Below are 15,741 nucleotides of genomic sequence, written 5' to 3'. Positions count from 1 at the left end.
TTTATTTACTGATAAAACTTCTATAAAATTCCTGCTTTAATCAATAAACTGACTCTGCAGTTTGCATTTTCTTTTTTTTTGTTGTTTTGTTTTGGTTTGGTTTGGTTTTAATGCTAAAAGTATGCTACCAAAGCCAGCTATTTTAAACTTAGCTTCCAAGTTGCTACTGGCTTAAATACATAATAAAATCATGCAGTGAGGTTAAAAAAATAAAAGCAGAGTTAGCATTTTGAAAAGACCCATGAGTATGGTTTTGTTTGCTCCTTTTATGGAAAGCAATTACAACATGTGGGATAGGGCAGAATAAAGTCAGAGAAAAAAGATTTAAATTGCCTAAGTGTGGCACAGTAACTCGTACTGCAATATCGCTAGCAGTATACTGCATGTCACCAGTGAAAGTTCAGGGGCTTTTTGGTATGGAAAACTTGCCCTCTTGTAATACCAGTGGTGAATGAAGGTTAAGGTGGCTTAGGGAAACATGGAAACACATTTTGAGTTTATGCATATCCTAATGAGACATTTGTTGAGCAAAGACCTAGACGTACTGCGTGTCAGAAAGAACCTGATATTTTGGTAATATTGGCAAGAGAGATATGGGCTGGGAGCTTTGAGAGAATGAAACATAGTAAGTTCGGTTTAGTGTCATTGGTTTTTAACATGTGGTCTGGGTATCCCTGGGGATCTGTGAACAACTTCAAACAGATCCATGAAAGCTAACTAAGAAATGCCAGTCAATTGTCATCAATAAGCTTCAATACGCCACACAAAGGTCCTCCCTTCCACTGGAAATGTTTAGGGGGTTCCCAAGTCATAAAAACATTGAAAGCCACTGCTCTAGAAGGTACGTCTGGTTTCAGTGCTTTAACCTGTTTCATGTCAGTTCCCCAGCTGCCCACTGACAGAATAAACACTATGCATTTCAGCTGGGTTTCCCCTGCTGCAGCTTGAAACTCTCTGAGCCCCAGCGGCAGCACGGCCCGGTGGTGCGGGAAGGCAGAAGTGCATCGGTTAAAGCACGGCAAGCATTTGGAAGTTCACAGCTGCAGCTTTCCGAGTCATCGTTTTACTTTTAAACCGCAACTTGTACTCTAAGCACAAGCATAACACACCTCTGAGAAAGTTTGAAGATTTCTGATATTTTTATGTTCTCTTACATGTGTAGTCATATACTAAATATGTCTCATGTAAATCTAAATTTGTAGATAGCAGTGAATCCTTTTCAAGGGTACAAACAGTCCTGACTCTGATGATAGCAAATACTTATATTTTAAAAAACATGCACACACACTCTACCAAATATGCCAAGCAATATTTAATGTGAAAATTATTACCTCATAAACATTTTCTACTAAAGCTTTTTCTGGATTTTTTTTTCAGTAAAGCTAATCTTAATAATGATTCCCAGTTCCCTAGTTAGACAGCAGGCAATAAATTCTTGTGTTGCATGTTTGTGCAAGACTGACTTGTACATTTATTATCTCCATTTAAAGGACCAGTATTTTTTCCACTTAATTAAAAATGAATGCAATGAATATGCTCATTAACTGTGTTCAAAATCCATTACTGCCATGTACCACGGTTTTAAATCTTTGTTGAACTTATGATACTAATTAATTTATCACCATCTTTTTTCCCCCCAAACACTAACTAATTCCTTTAATTGATCCACCAGTGTTTTTTACTTTATGATCAGTTATACAACTTATTACAAAGGCAATGTGTACATTAATTGCACTAAGAATTCAGGGCTCAACACATTTATCAAATTGATTTTGAGCACTGAATTATTTTTTTTTTTTTTTAAGATCAGCTCATGAAGTTTCTAAATATAAGCTTTTTTATTGTTTTAGTTAAGAATATGAAATAATTATCTACTTTTCTGACTTATAAATAGTGAATAAGTTAACCATTATGTTTACTGACCTAAGCTTAAGATGTCTGGGGGGTCAGGCATAGTATAGGTGTTAGTGCTTCTACATAACTTACAGAGTACTTTCTGTTGCACCCTTTGGTCTCCTGGTACCCCTGAAGTAAAAGAGAAACTCACATTTCACAGTTTAAATCCTAGACCCTTAAAATAAATGCTAATAAATTTCATTAGTTGAGAGGTAAAATAGAGGGAAATAAGTATTCTGAAAAACCCAAATAAAATTCAGCTGATATACATGACAGATCCAGATAATTCTGTCGGGGTGTTTCTTCTCTATTCAATTCTTTTCTCCTTGATCTTTGTATGTGGTATTTCTAAACAAGTTGTAATTTCTAATAAAAAAAATTTCTGATTTTTCTGTGCGTTATCTGTGTTACCTTGATTGAGAGGTTCTCAATCACTCTTCCCTCACCCTATACTATTCTGATAATCAGAAATCCACTTGTTTCCAAGTGATCAATCGGGAAACACTCTAATCATTATATAGCACTCAGTAGTACTGCACTGAAGTGTGCACAGTTACCAATATCACTATTTAAGGGATTTACTAAAACCTATTTTATAAGCCAATCGAATATAACTTTCTCATAGCAACATGGTACAGTACATACTGCACGGTTTATAATGATTACTCCCTTTCCACAATGTCTCCCTCAGGACCTATAGAGGATTTCTGTTCTTTTATGTTCAACAAACAAGTCTGGTGCTGTAGACAAAAATTTCTGTTTTCAAAAGCAAATATATGAGATATGAGTATTGGCTTCTTACTGCTGAACACAAATGTAGGTGTAGCTCCCTGCACAATATACATATTTCACCATCAGCAAGGTGAAAATTCTTTAGAATTTCTTCTTTAGAAATTCTGTCTACATCAACAGAAAAAAGTCCCTCACATGTTTCCTGGACATAATGACATTTTTAGCCAGTAGCTTTATTCTTGTCAGTTATCTAGGCTGAATGTGCTGCAAGAGCCTTCCGAAAGAATCTTCTGTGCAACTAAAATTCCTCGCATTGCACATCTGGACTGAAGTCTGAACTTGCTGTGAAAAGTAACATGACAAAGTGGTTCAGATGCTCTAGCATTTACAAGATTGTGCTATGTAATTCTGCAGCTTCATGTCACAGGGCTAAAGAGCAGCCATCCAAAATTATTTCTCCATCAAGAGAAGCTTGTCCTTGAAATGCAAGAAAACTAGGATAAATAACCAAGAACTGAGAAGCTATTTTCCATCTGCAATGGAGTAAAAAAATGTTAAAACACATATTGAACCAAACAAAGAATCCTTCTTTTTTGTGCAGTGTACAAAGGAGATAACAACCCTCTTTGACAATGACTAAAGAAATGTTCTGGTGCTGTATCTATTTTCAATACATTATTCAAATATTACTAAGTAAAATTTATGACAAAGAGGTAGTCCAGTCTCCTTTCCTGGGACACTTTTGTCTTTAGTCATGATGCCCAAAATGCCTTCCCCTATACCTGTTGCAGAACACGTATTCCTCTTCCCTACGGCCTAGGTGCCTGGGACCGTGGATTGAATTAACAACCTGAACGAAGACGATTTATTGGAAAAGAGCAAGGAAGCTATGTAAGCGACTCTAAACTTCAATGCCTTTCCAACCAGGGAATGTGTTTTCCAAGGGAATAGGTTTGCCTCTCCTTTCTATATTTTTTCTGTGGTTTATACTGTCATTTGCTAAACGTATTCTGACAGGCTGTTTACCTTGGCTTGCAGTTTCGTGACCTTTTTGTGGCTTCCTTCTGCCTTCAGAATTCCACAAGTATACCAACGAACGTAAGAAGTAGAAACCCATGAGGTAAAACGCTTTGTCATATCAGTGATGTTGGACCTTTCCATCTCTATATAGATGTGTGCTAGACAAAAATCTAGCACACCCATTAAAACAGCTTGTGAAAGGTGAAATATATTTTTACTTCCCCCTTTGATAAGAATCTGTTTCAATTTTTTTTTTTTAATGAAGAAATAGGAAGTTGATAACAATCCCTGTCTTTTTTTTTTGACAGTGTCCTGTGGGACGCTGTAATATTTCTGTTCCAACTTGTTTTAAAGTACATGGAATTCCAAGGTTTTCCTGGTGCCGGCACAGCACACCAAAATACCTACCTCAGCTGCAGACCAAAAGCATTCAAGGTCCCCCGGCAGTTCACCAGACAAACTGTTATTGAATAGAACTTAGATGGTTTATATTTGAACAGCTACAATTTTGGAAACACTGGAAAATACTAAAAACTGTCATCATGAAAATATCATTTTGATCTTTTTCTAAATAAAATTTTAACACCATCATTCTAAAGGAAAATTTCCTCTCCCTCTTCCACCGCCATTTGAAATAATTTTCATTTTTGCTACTGAAATATTTAAATTTCCTATGGAACAAAATTTTGGATTTCCATCATTTGACTTAACTATGTATTTGTATAGACAAAACTGTAAGGGTATTGGCCACACCTTACATAGTCTTCACTTCTTAGATGACTTTTAAATCACAGCTGTAAGTAGTCATATTGCTCTTTGTGAAATAAACACTATATTTACATACAGAGGAAGGTAAGACCAAATGTTTAGCCTGAAGACATTTTTTTCAAAGCTTGTCTGCCTCACTTGCAATAAATTCTGGAGGCCTCCTCCAGTCAACCCAGCTCTCCAGTAATGCTCTGATGGGCAGATTCATGTTCATTGGGTGGAAAAGGGAACACTGGAGCACGACAGAAGCACTCAAATCCATCGTATCTAATGGCAGACCCAGTCTGTTTAACCAGCCTCGTTATTCCCCACAGGTCAATGCGCCGTACAGTCTCCAGCAAAAATGCATGACAGGACAAGGGGAATGCAAAGCTCATGACAAGGGGCAGGGGAAAATGGGAGGAACCCAAGAAGGCAGAAGAGGAGAGGGCGGCATGCTGGATCAGAGAAATAAAAGTGGATTTCAGGCAAACTACAAAACCTACAGATGTAGCAACAGTTGTAAAAAGAAGAGTGTACTGCACCATTCATGCAATAGGTGGAGAACTTTCTTCTTTTCTATTACCAATACTGCCCCTCTCACCGAGACTAAAGTAAGTTTTCCTCAAAGACCAAGGCACAGAAATACAAGACACACCATGTGAGATGAAAATCAAAATGACACAAAAGTTAAACAATTGGCAATAATGAAACTGCAGGTACTTGTGCACTATTTTTCAGTTTATGTAAGAGGAAATCTTACTTTTGGTATTTTTTTTTCCCCTCCAATATGGCTAGGCAGTACAACCACCCGCCACCCAAGTTTGCAAGCTTCAGAACAGCTGTTTAATTAATTTGCTTTTCAGATGCATTAATTTACTTCATACTGTTTTGTATTTGTTGCCAGACAACAAAATCTACACAAACCTCAGACTGGAAAAATATTGGCCCTTTCAGTCCAGTAGATACAAAGTTCCTGAAATCACAAACCTCTAGCAGTGCAAATCAGTAAAAGTTAGCTATTAATAACTCCACTTGCCAGCCAGGCGGCAGAGAAAAAACGCAAATGAAACAGGGAGCACATTTCCTGGAGGAAGGGAATGGAGAAGGCACCTTGGCTGAAAAGGTGACCCTGTGGCAGCGCCAGCAAATACTCCATGCAGGGTAAGAGTTCAATAAAAATTATTCTGCTCAATATTATCAGAAACATTTGACTGGGGCTACTTTGAGTGACAGTAAAGACAGAATGCTGGAAGAAAACTCTTTTTAGAAGACTACCTGATATAAAATTTAAATATTTAAAATATTCTCTCTGGATTTTGTCTTTCCAAAAGGAAGTTCTGAAAAAAGTTACCCAGAATCTTTTGACTTCAGTTCCTGAGGCTCACAGCATGGGCACTTCACCTCTAGCATTCATCCTCTTTAGGAGGACTTGGCAGTGCCTTCCACTATAAGACGAAAATTATGTTCTACAATGTCTGTCATGCTTGATGTTTTAACATAAAAAAAAAAAAAAAAAGACGAAAGATGATGGAATAGCAATGATTTGACATTAAATAAATTTCCATAGTAGTACCTGTATCTGCTGATCCTACACATAACTGTGTTTTAACAGTCACTGGAAAGAAACCGCATACCCAGATACAATCCAAATAAATAACTGATGAGGTCAGGTTTTTGTACTCAGAAAATGATGTTTAATTATACACAAACATCACTTCCAGCAATAGACGTCACTTCCAGCCAATACTGCAAATGAGCATAAAAACCCCAAGTATCCTGCCATGTCTACATTTTCCATGAAATAAAGATACTCAAGGTATAAACAGAGAACATTTCTAACTGCCATTCACCAAATATGGATTGTAGTTTCTGCGCCAACCTACTTTGAATACGTCTATTTTAGAATATGCAGTACTGTACATTAAGAACTGCCTTATGGAAACACAGATTCATTCACAAATGTTAGACGGTTGCCATGGTTCTCTCTATTTAATCTTTCCTCATACTGATTAGTAACAGCCTGAGGCTTCCAACACAACCGCACAACTCTCTCTGTACTTCTACCTTGTTATTTAGGATACATTAAAAAAAAGTTTAATCCTTAGATTTCAGTTTTCTTCCCTTTCATTCACTGTCAGCCACTTTGATCATAAATATACATTTACAACACTGCAAGTGAAAGGGAAAAACAAGACAGAGTTCAAACCCCCAAATTCTACTCTTCAAACATTTGAACACTTTTCATGAAAAGAAAAGGATGCTCTGGTTGTTTGATTTGGAGAAATTAACTGTTGCATTACCACTCCCTGGTCTACCAGAAAACATATTTCCATTTTCTGTGGATCCGCTGAAAATTTGAGGCATCATTTGAAGCTGAGACATGTACATTTTGTGTAGTAGCTTTTATCACCTGGTGAACTAGAGTCAAAGCACTTAATGCAAAAACAACTTCAAAGAGATGTGTGTCTTCCCCCTCTCCTCAAAGCTCTCCTTTGTAACAAAAGCTTATTTCAGGGCCAACTGATAAACTGAGTATTGCTGAAAACATATATTTTCCCTGATGACTAGTAAATTGGCACACAAACACCTCTAGGAAATAAATCATCATGACTGGTATCTAGGCACACTGGTAAGTACTTAAGGATCTCCATCTTAAGCACATGAATATCCCGTAGTCTCTGAAGGTAACTTCTGCCTTGTGGGGAGGAAGAGGCATTAACTTTTCCACAAGAATGCGAAATTGTAAACTAGATAGATTGGTAAATGTACTTCAGGCTCTAAAACAAAACACTTCTATATTTAGACAGCAACGCTGTAATTATTTAAGCATAGGTTAAACTACTGATACGTATAAAGCATGTAAATAAGTATTTTCAGGAACAGAGCATCCACAGAATTCAGTCCTAGATAGCCTGTACTACGAACTAATTTATACTGGTAAACTTCATTATTTCAAAGCTCTTTGAATAAGAATCTTATAGAAAGAGACACTATAATCCTGCAGAACAAAAGTGGAGGTAAAAAGAAAAGAAGATGGTTTCCCAAACTCCTCGTTTTAAAAGGCCGATTGCCAAATTTCTTAGAAGCTACCCATACTTATCTTCTTCATATCAAAGAATGGCAGGTATTCCAAATGCCAGTCAGGATGAAAAATGTGTTTAGCTCTCTTTAAATAAGGATTAAGTTTGGTCTAAAAATGGCACTTTATGAGTAGAACAGAGATACAAAACAGAAAAGTAGATGAAATTTCATATCAACAGTACTATTACTATATATCAAAGACAAAGATTAATTCGGGAAAATTGGAGAGCTTGGAAACAACATACTAACACATGTGAATCAGCTTGCAAATGATGCCCCAGTCCATTTACTTACTTTGGCCTTCATCTTAAAATCCAAAGGAAGAAGTTCCATAGGGACTAAGTCTCCATGAGTTTCCATTGCTCAGGGTTACTATGCTATGCTTACCTTCTTCCTATTTAACTACAGATTCTCCTGTAGCCATATAAAATACAGTGAGTAAAAGATTTTCCACAAAACTAAGAAGTCACTTGGAAAGGTTATTTTTCAAGGACTAGAAAATGGATAAGATCTACATGAAACATTTTCTTGTACTGTTTCACCTCCAATCTGTCTGCTTCCTGCTACTGACTTCATGTGTGGACCACAGATTTCTTTAGTATCCTGCACAAGTTATGAATTGAAATAATAATGCACGTAACAAAAATGGTAATAAGACAGTATTCTTATTGTGCAGCACACTAGTACTCCTATTCTTCACGACCCTCCACCCAAGGAATACCCATACAATTTGTTATTATTATGTACTTATGGTACAACACCACATGGAAATGGCCATCAGAATTCAGGGTCCTACTGCACTGGACACTATACTCCCCAAAGCACATTTCCTTTCGTAAAGAGGCAGCCCATTGTCCCCAGACAGCGTATCAGCTCAGCATGTATCCTACATACAGTACTACACTCTCCAGATTTTGGAGAATGAAATGTCTTACCAACTTTTTCCCAGTACTTCTCTGCAAACTCTGGTATATTTTAACTTGGGAATTACAGCAATCATAATAAGTCACATGTTCCTGCTGTACAGATCAATATTTTGTACAAAACCAAAAATGTTAGGGGAGCTCAGTGTTCACATCAACAGCCAAGGTTGTAAAGCATTCTTTCTAATATACTATAAAATTTCTACTCCTACTCACACTGTTTACAGTGGTCAGTGTATCTGTTTCACCTTCTGCCAATCCATAAACATGTTTTTACCATTGTTTTTCAAGCAGCATTTTAAATATTTATTCTAGTATCCCAAGTGGTAATTTTTTCTTTATGCACAATCTATATCCTGGAATGTAGCTATGGCTCAAGTCAATGATGTGAAAACTACTGACTAAGCAATTTCCTATCAATATTCAAAAGCATATTTTAGAAAAGAACAACAAGAAAATTCCCAAAGGGCATTTTTAGCATGTGAAGATTCACCCAGGGCAGTGGAGGCAGCACCCCTTCCCCTCAAGCACCTTCCTATGATACAGCAGCACTACACGCCTGGTCAGGTTTCCTCTCTTCCTTTTCCCTTCTTCCTGCCTACCTCAATGGAAATTGGGGCTCTATCGATGTTTATTTAAATGAAAACACTTTTATTTCTTTAGTTCAGCAATACAATAACATATGGTCTCTTAGCTGCTACACTAGCACACAGGATTTACCAATCCAGGACAGACCATTTGTCACGAAGTCCAATATCCTGCTTCAGGACAGGTTAGTAATTGCTACTTGAACAGAAAGTGAAAAATGCCCATAATGTAACTGAGTAGTCGCATAACACTGCGTGAGGCAGAAAAAATGTGTTCCCAACCCTAGCAGGAGCTCAGTTTTCACCTAAAGAGTGTAAGGAGTTTCCTCTCACTTCAGTTTACCTAGTTATAAGTTAATGGTCATAAAATCATGCAGACCTATTTTTAATCCAGCCACAGCATATGAATCAAAGGCTAGTCTGAAACAGTACTTCTTAATAATTGCTGCTAGTTTACTCATCTCCCTGTTCTCATGTTACTGTTAGAAAAGGAAAAGATCTATTTATTTTACCTTATAAAACCCCTAGGACACTCCCACATGACCATCTAACCTTTTTTATAATAAGTAATCTTCCCTTTTGCAATTTCTCACGCACGTGCATCTTCTCAGATATCCTGATGATCAGATGAGAACAGATTAACGTAAATTGCATTACATTTCACTTCTACGTTCTCCTAATGGAGCAGCATCAAGTGCAAGACAGAACTGTTACTGATTTGTCTGACTGACAATATTTGCTCGTAATGCTATCTAACTACCATTTCATGTGAGCAACATACTTTGTCAAAATGTTGATGATCCACACAAAGAAGTGACCACAGCATCTGGTGAGAGGAAGAGGACAAGGAGAGGAAGAGGAAAAAGAAAAGCTGTGTAACAGGTGAAGAAACACAACTGTCTGTCTAGGAATAGGATAGTTGGTATGTCTGCTATTCCTGCTGATTAAACATGAGAAAGCTGCTATAAGCCTGACGGTGAGCCTATGGGCTTAACTGTACTTAGACTTTTAGTAACCAGAAAACATCAATCAGAGAGGGAGTGCATGCTGTGTATAAACTTGAATAGATAGACACTACACAGGGTAACTTTAGATTATGCTGCTGGGCCTGCCTTCACAGCTTGCATTTCTCTTGACATCAAGACTTAAAAGAGCCACACCAGAAACTGCAGGTGGCTACAGAGTCTACCTACATCCCTGAGCTCAGTTGGCGACAGCTCACAGCGTGTTTTTGTGCCCACTTATAATACACATTTACACACATTTTGTACCCACTTATAATACACATTTACACAATCTATCTTTTAATAAGTGGTGGGGTAGGAGCAGGGGAACTCCATCAATAACTGTTCCCAGAGTGCCTGAGACAGAAGCAAGACCCAGTAGTGCCACACTCATTTTCAAAGAAAATAACTTCAGTCTACACCATTAGAAACACAGCCAACTACGGTAACATGAAACAATTTTAGAAGCAATAAATTAGAATTAAGACCGTTTACAAAAATATTTTGGTACTGTGGACATAGTTTACTTTATTCAAACAGCTTGCTTGAGATTGAGAGGACCAGGAAGGCATTTCAAGGAGCCTAAAATGTTTTTTAAGTCAATGAGTGTAGTCTCCAGTGTGAAAAAGGAGTAAGGGATTATGTCAACTGCCCACTCATCAGCAATCACTCTCCTAACACTCATCTGGGCTGTGAAAACAGATTTTAAATTACTTGCAAAATAATATCCACTATAGGGTCCTCTAGCAACAGTGGGTACTAAAAATGAATGCTGGGTTTACTGGGAAGGAGGGAAAAGTGGGTGGGCAAGAATGCAGTGATAACCCCTAAGTTTGTGCAGCATGTCCTTCTCATCACATCATGCGGGCTATGCTGTCCTCCCGTTCCGCTCAGAGAAGCATCTCTTTCTCTTTCCCTTTCTCATATTGCACTCTGATTTGCTTAGAGAGTACAATTTTGCAGCTATAAACCCCTTCTGCAGAACTGAGTTTACTCTTTTTGAAGCTTAAGAAATATGTGTTACAGAGTAGTCTCAGTTATAACTGTACTGTGTGGTGGTTTTCTAATTTTTTATCTTCTTTTACTGCCTGCAATATCTGCTTTGTCACATTTACAAAACTGTTATCATGAGAATGGTATTAAGCAACTTCTAATAAGCAGTAGAGAACCCAAAGGAATGTGTACACTTCTGGATACAATACACACCTCTGCCCCAGTGTGAACTATGCACAGTAGCTAAACCAGCAGAATAGGACTGGCTGAAAGAAGAGTTAGTGTTTGAATCATTTGGTAATCAAAGAATCATGGAAAATCCAAAAGAGCTTTCTTAAAAAAAAAATTAAAAAAAAAAAAAATACAAGGAACCATACTTTTGTTCAATGAAATCAGAATAGAAGCGAAACAGATCCAGTTACTTCTTCTGATTCAAAAACCTCTCATTTTTTCTTCAAACCATAGGAAAGCAGGATGCATGAGGCTATTGCACTCATCTGCATTCATTAAATTGAAATAATACTGTTACAACTGAACTTACATAAAAGAAATAACCTTTGTCATATTAATCTTTTTTTTCTTTATACGTAAAAGAACAATTTTTAGATAACCAAAGGACTCTGGTCCTAAACTAATCTAACGTCTTAAAAACTTTGACCCCATCCCCCACCCTCATCCTCCATTTAAATCCATTCAGCATTTAAACCTCTCCTGAACTGGTATCACTATTCAGTTGTCTTGCAAATGGATTGAGCAACTAAAAGTCAAAAACAAAAAATCCAACCCCATAAACACCAGAAGAAATTACTCCAGCGGCTGCCTTAACACATGTTTTATGGCATTTTCTGCACACTGCTCCTAAAATGCCACCTTCCTGCCACCGGTAAAACATCAATGTTGCTACCAAAGACTTCAGCTTAAATTATCTATTTCATAATAATTCTTTCTTATCAGTATTTCAATTAATCTAAGGCACCCGAATGATAGAAGTCACCCCAGCCATTTAAATGGACCCCCTTTCAGACTTTGAATAAAAATGATTAACAAGTAATTTATGTGTTGGGGGGAAAAAAAAAACAACATAAAAAAGAAATTGTGTTTGAGGAATGAGAGTTCATATGCTTTTTATAATTCCATATATTAATGGAATCAATCCTATCCAAATGGATCTGACTTGCAGAACAGAGCTATAATAAATTTTAACTTTAGTATGATTTCACTTCTGTTGAAGAAGCTATAGCCAATGATGAAAGAGACATTTAAGTATCACTGATATGTAGAGTCATCTAAACAGAGCCCAGCCCACCTACGTGTGTAGCATCTCCTAAAAAACGGGTGGCTAAAATTGAACACACTGAAATTCTAAGGCAACAGCTGTAAGAAAAGAGCTTTAAGGACTCATCTTCGCTATAACATTCATCTCTGTTCTCAGAGTCTGTGGGTTTTGGTGCTGTGTTTTTTCCCAATTTGAAGCCTTAGAAATTTTGGGGCACTCCTCACTGTTTTCTGAATTTCCAAATAGAGGTGGCAGCAGCAACCCCTGCACCTTCAGAAGGGGGAAGGGGGGTAAGAAGGGCAAATCCCAGCAGCCCAGCTGCTTAGCGACATGAGTCACCATGAACATTGTCTGCACCAGTTCCTCTTTAAATACAGAGTTCATTTGAAGGTCTTTGTCCAGTTATTCAAAGCCAACTTGAACTTTGTACTTACCCAAGAGATAACTTCACCCTCTGTAATCAGTCCACCAGAAGCATTTAAGACTGTCTGACAGTAAAGACAGCCCATCAGTTGTCCAGAAAACAATTTTCTTGGGAACTAGACCTTGATAAGGAACTCACTGCCCTCAAAAGCCCCAGAATTAATACTTACTTTATGTGAAGAGTTATATTTTTTTTCTGAATCTATGCTTGATATTAGTATGTTCTTTGTACATACATCAATATTGCCTCTACAATGCACTCAAGGCAAAACAAACACTATATATATATTTTTCCCCAGGGGGCGAGGGGGTAGGGAGGTAGAATTTCAACTTTCTAGAAGAAAAAGATGCTGAAATTCTTCTTTCATGCATGCACTCTGTTGATGCCGTAAGGTGCTTCCATCACAAGGGGCCAAACAAATACCTGTCCTCTTTTTTAGTGAAGCACTTGGAGTTGCAGTTATGTATCCATATTTTACTCTGCATGCTAGATGTAAGGATTGGTAGTAATTACAAGAAAGGAAGCTGCATGTGGTGCAAGTTACTCATTGTGTCTTATATCACACAGAAAGGTCTCTTTAGAAAATTACATAACAAAATATTTAGCCTTTTTATTGTGTTTACGATAACTTATCACTGCATAGTATGCATTTAACACAATTTATGTCAAAAAAAAAGACAGCTAAGCAAACGTTTTCCTTCTTCATAGCCACTGACTAAAGACAGTGTCTGTATTTTTCTTCTTAATACACTTGTTTCAGCCTTGTCAGACTGAGCCAAATCTAATTTTTTAACCCTTGTCAACAATTTCCTAATGATACATTTGTTAGGAACATAAATGACTGTTGAAGCCGGTTGGATTACGGTTTCTACCACAGAACCTTGATGTTCCCTGAATGGAAGGGAATAGCTTGGGCACAGTTCAGTCACAACTGAAGTAAAGGCAAGTAGCTTACAGAAACATTAGGGAAAAGGGAGATAGTGAATTTAACGCATGTGGTTCTGTATCTTAAAGCATCATCCTAAGAACCCTCAGAGGAAGAACATTCCCGGTATTAAGAGTTAAGTATTTAATTTGATGTGAAGAGGAAAAAAAGTCACAGTACTACTCATATAGATTTTACCCCATGTTAGCACTGACAGCTGCCTTCAGCTTACCTAATTTTCTTCAGGCAAAAGTTCTACATATTGCACATATTAACTAGACAAGCTTTGGGAATTCTTTCAAAACATTATAGGTAAATGCTTTACTTATGTAACTATATGAACAGATTCACATATGCAGCTGCTAAAAGCCGCCCTGCCCCTCAAAAAAACCCACACACAAACCAGACGATAGTTCATACTTTAAATTATTAGAGGACTGAAGAGAGTCAGAAATGAGTCCTAAAATGAAGGTGATTATCCTAAAATGAAGATGATGGTCAAGTGGCACCTATTATTCAACTATCTGTTTGACATTCTTTTACTCATGTATTTTATCCTTATTATCTTATCTACAGTAATTGCACTTTGGATTTGTGACACATTTGTGTTTTATTATACATAATAAAAGTCAAACAGACTGTAATCATCTGATTATTAGAAAGAAGCTGCAACCACCAAGATGAACAACTAGAGCCATTCTGTGCACAGGGAGAGACCAAGTCTGGCACACATTACTAACGTAAATAAGATTATTTTTTTTCTTTTCCTATTGCAGCCTCGTGTTGTAATGCTCCAGTGTACAACCTACTCACAACATCAGACTGCCTGTTAAAGGCAACTGTAGCACCCATGTTCTTCCTGGAAGAAAGCTAAATCTGTGTCTTCCTGTCACAGAGGAGTTTATCCCAAAGCTTTTATCACTGCATGTTCTCAGAGACAGAAAGCAACAATTTTGGATAACAAGCAACAATTGAGCAAAAATCAGTCCCTCCTGGTCAAGGAGAATTATGGCATCTCCCTGACGATAGGAGCTGTCAGGCACAGAAGTTTTATGGCCTCATGATTAAAACAGCATTGAGGGGGCTAGCATCACAAAAATAATGACCTGTCATATCAGCTATCATATCAGCAGAAGAAAAGCTGCTTCTTTTCTTCATCAGAAAGGGTGGACATACAGAATGTAAATCCACTATGCCTCTGTTAGCTGGAAATTCCCTTATGTACGGAAAATTCACCGCCATCACTGCAATATCATCTGAACAGTACTGCACAAAACAGCCAGGAGATTGCACCCTTCTCCTTTTTTGTTTGTTTGATTTGCTGGGGGATTTTTTTGTTTGTAACCTTTTTCATTTGCAAGTCACAACTGAAATCAAACAAAGTATACAAGGTTGAAATTCTTGCAACATTGCAGAGAATTATAAATCCATATTATCAACCAAAGAACCTAAATCTCTTCTGAGATACACGCATGGATCTAGTTTCCATGTAAATTGGAGTTTGTGTTCACTTTGGAAAGGTCACAGTGGGATTCTTAACATTTTGCCCATAGAAAGGATGCAGTGCAAATCAAGTAGAACTATTGTTTAAAAAAAACCATTAGCTGTATTGTAAGCAATGCAGAGGTAAACATAGAATTTGCTGTAATGCAAATGCTCTACCTTAGTAAATCGTGTAAGTTGAATTGCATGTAAACACAGAGTGCAAAAAAAGCCACGCAGGATCACTCTAATTCAGGTTCGGGAAAGTATTTAACGTGGAGGCTAGACTGGTACCTTCAATGTATCTGTAAAATGTGAAATTTGTTCTAGATTAAAATATCTCACAGAATAGCTTGAAATGTCAGAACTGACTTTGGAGAAATCCAAGTGTGGAGGTCAGGTCAGTCAGACACAGGCAAAAACTTGCCATTGCTTCAGGATACATCTAGGACATTTCTTATTCACCACTACTGTTATTTTCCTGTTATAGAACTATGTTAAGCGAAAAAGTCTTATATAGCTGGATATGGTTTTTTGTTTTATTTTTTTCCTGTGTGAGCAATATTTGAATTACTACGAGATTTAAAAGCTGCTAATTATCTTAAACTAACATACTCCAACATATTCTCTCATTGGCCCAGTGAGTTG

General features: G+C 37.3%; 1 protein-coding gene across 1 annotated transcript in view; it reads right to left on the bottom strand.

The window, feature by feature from the left end:
- Window positions 1-15,741, bottom strand: part of PDGFC (platelet derived growth factor C) — a 136,863-nt gene that overhangs the window by 37,805 nt on the left and 83,317 nt on the right. The gene's annotated exons all lie outside the window — the stretch shown is intronic.

The sequence above is a fragment of the Ciconia boyciana genome, chromosome 5 (genome assembly GCF_034638445.1).
Source record: "Ciconia boyciana chromosome 5, ASM3463844v1, whole genome shotgun sequence".
Taxonomy (NCBI): domain Eukaryota; kingdom Metazoa; phylum Chordata; class Aves; order Ciconiiformes; family Ciconiidae; genus Ciconia; species Ciconia boyciana.
Note: the sequence above shows the minus strand (reverse complement) of the source record. Positions and strands in the feature narration are given on the sequence as shown.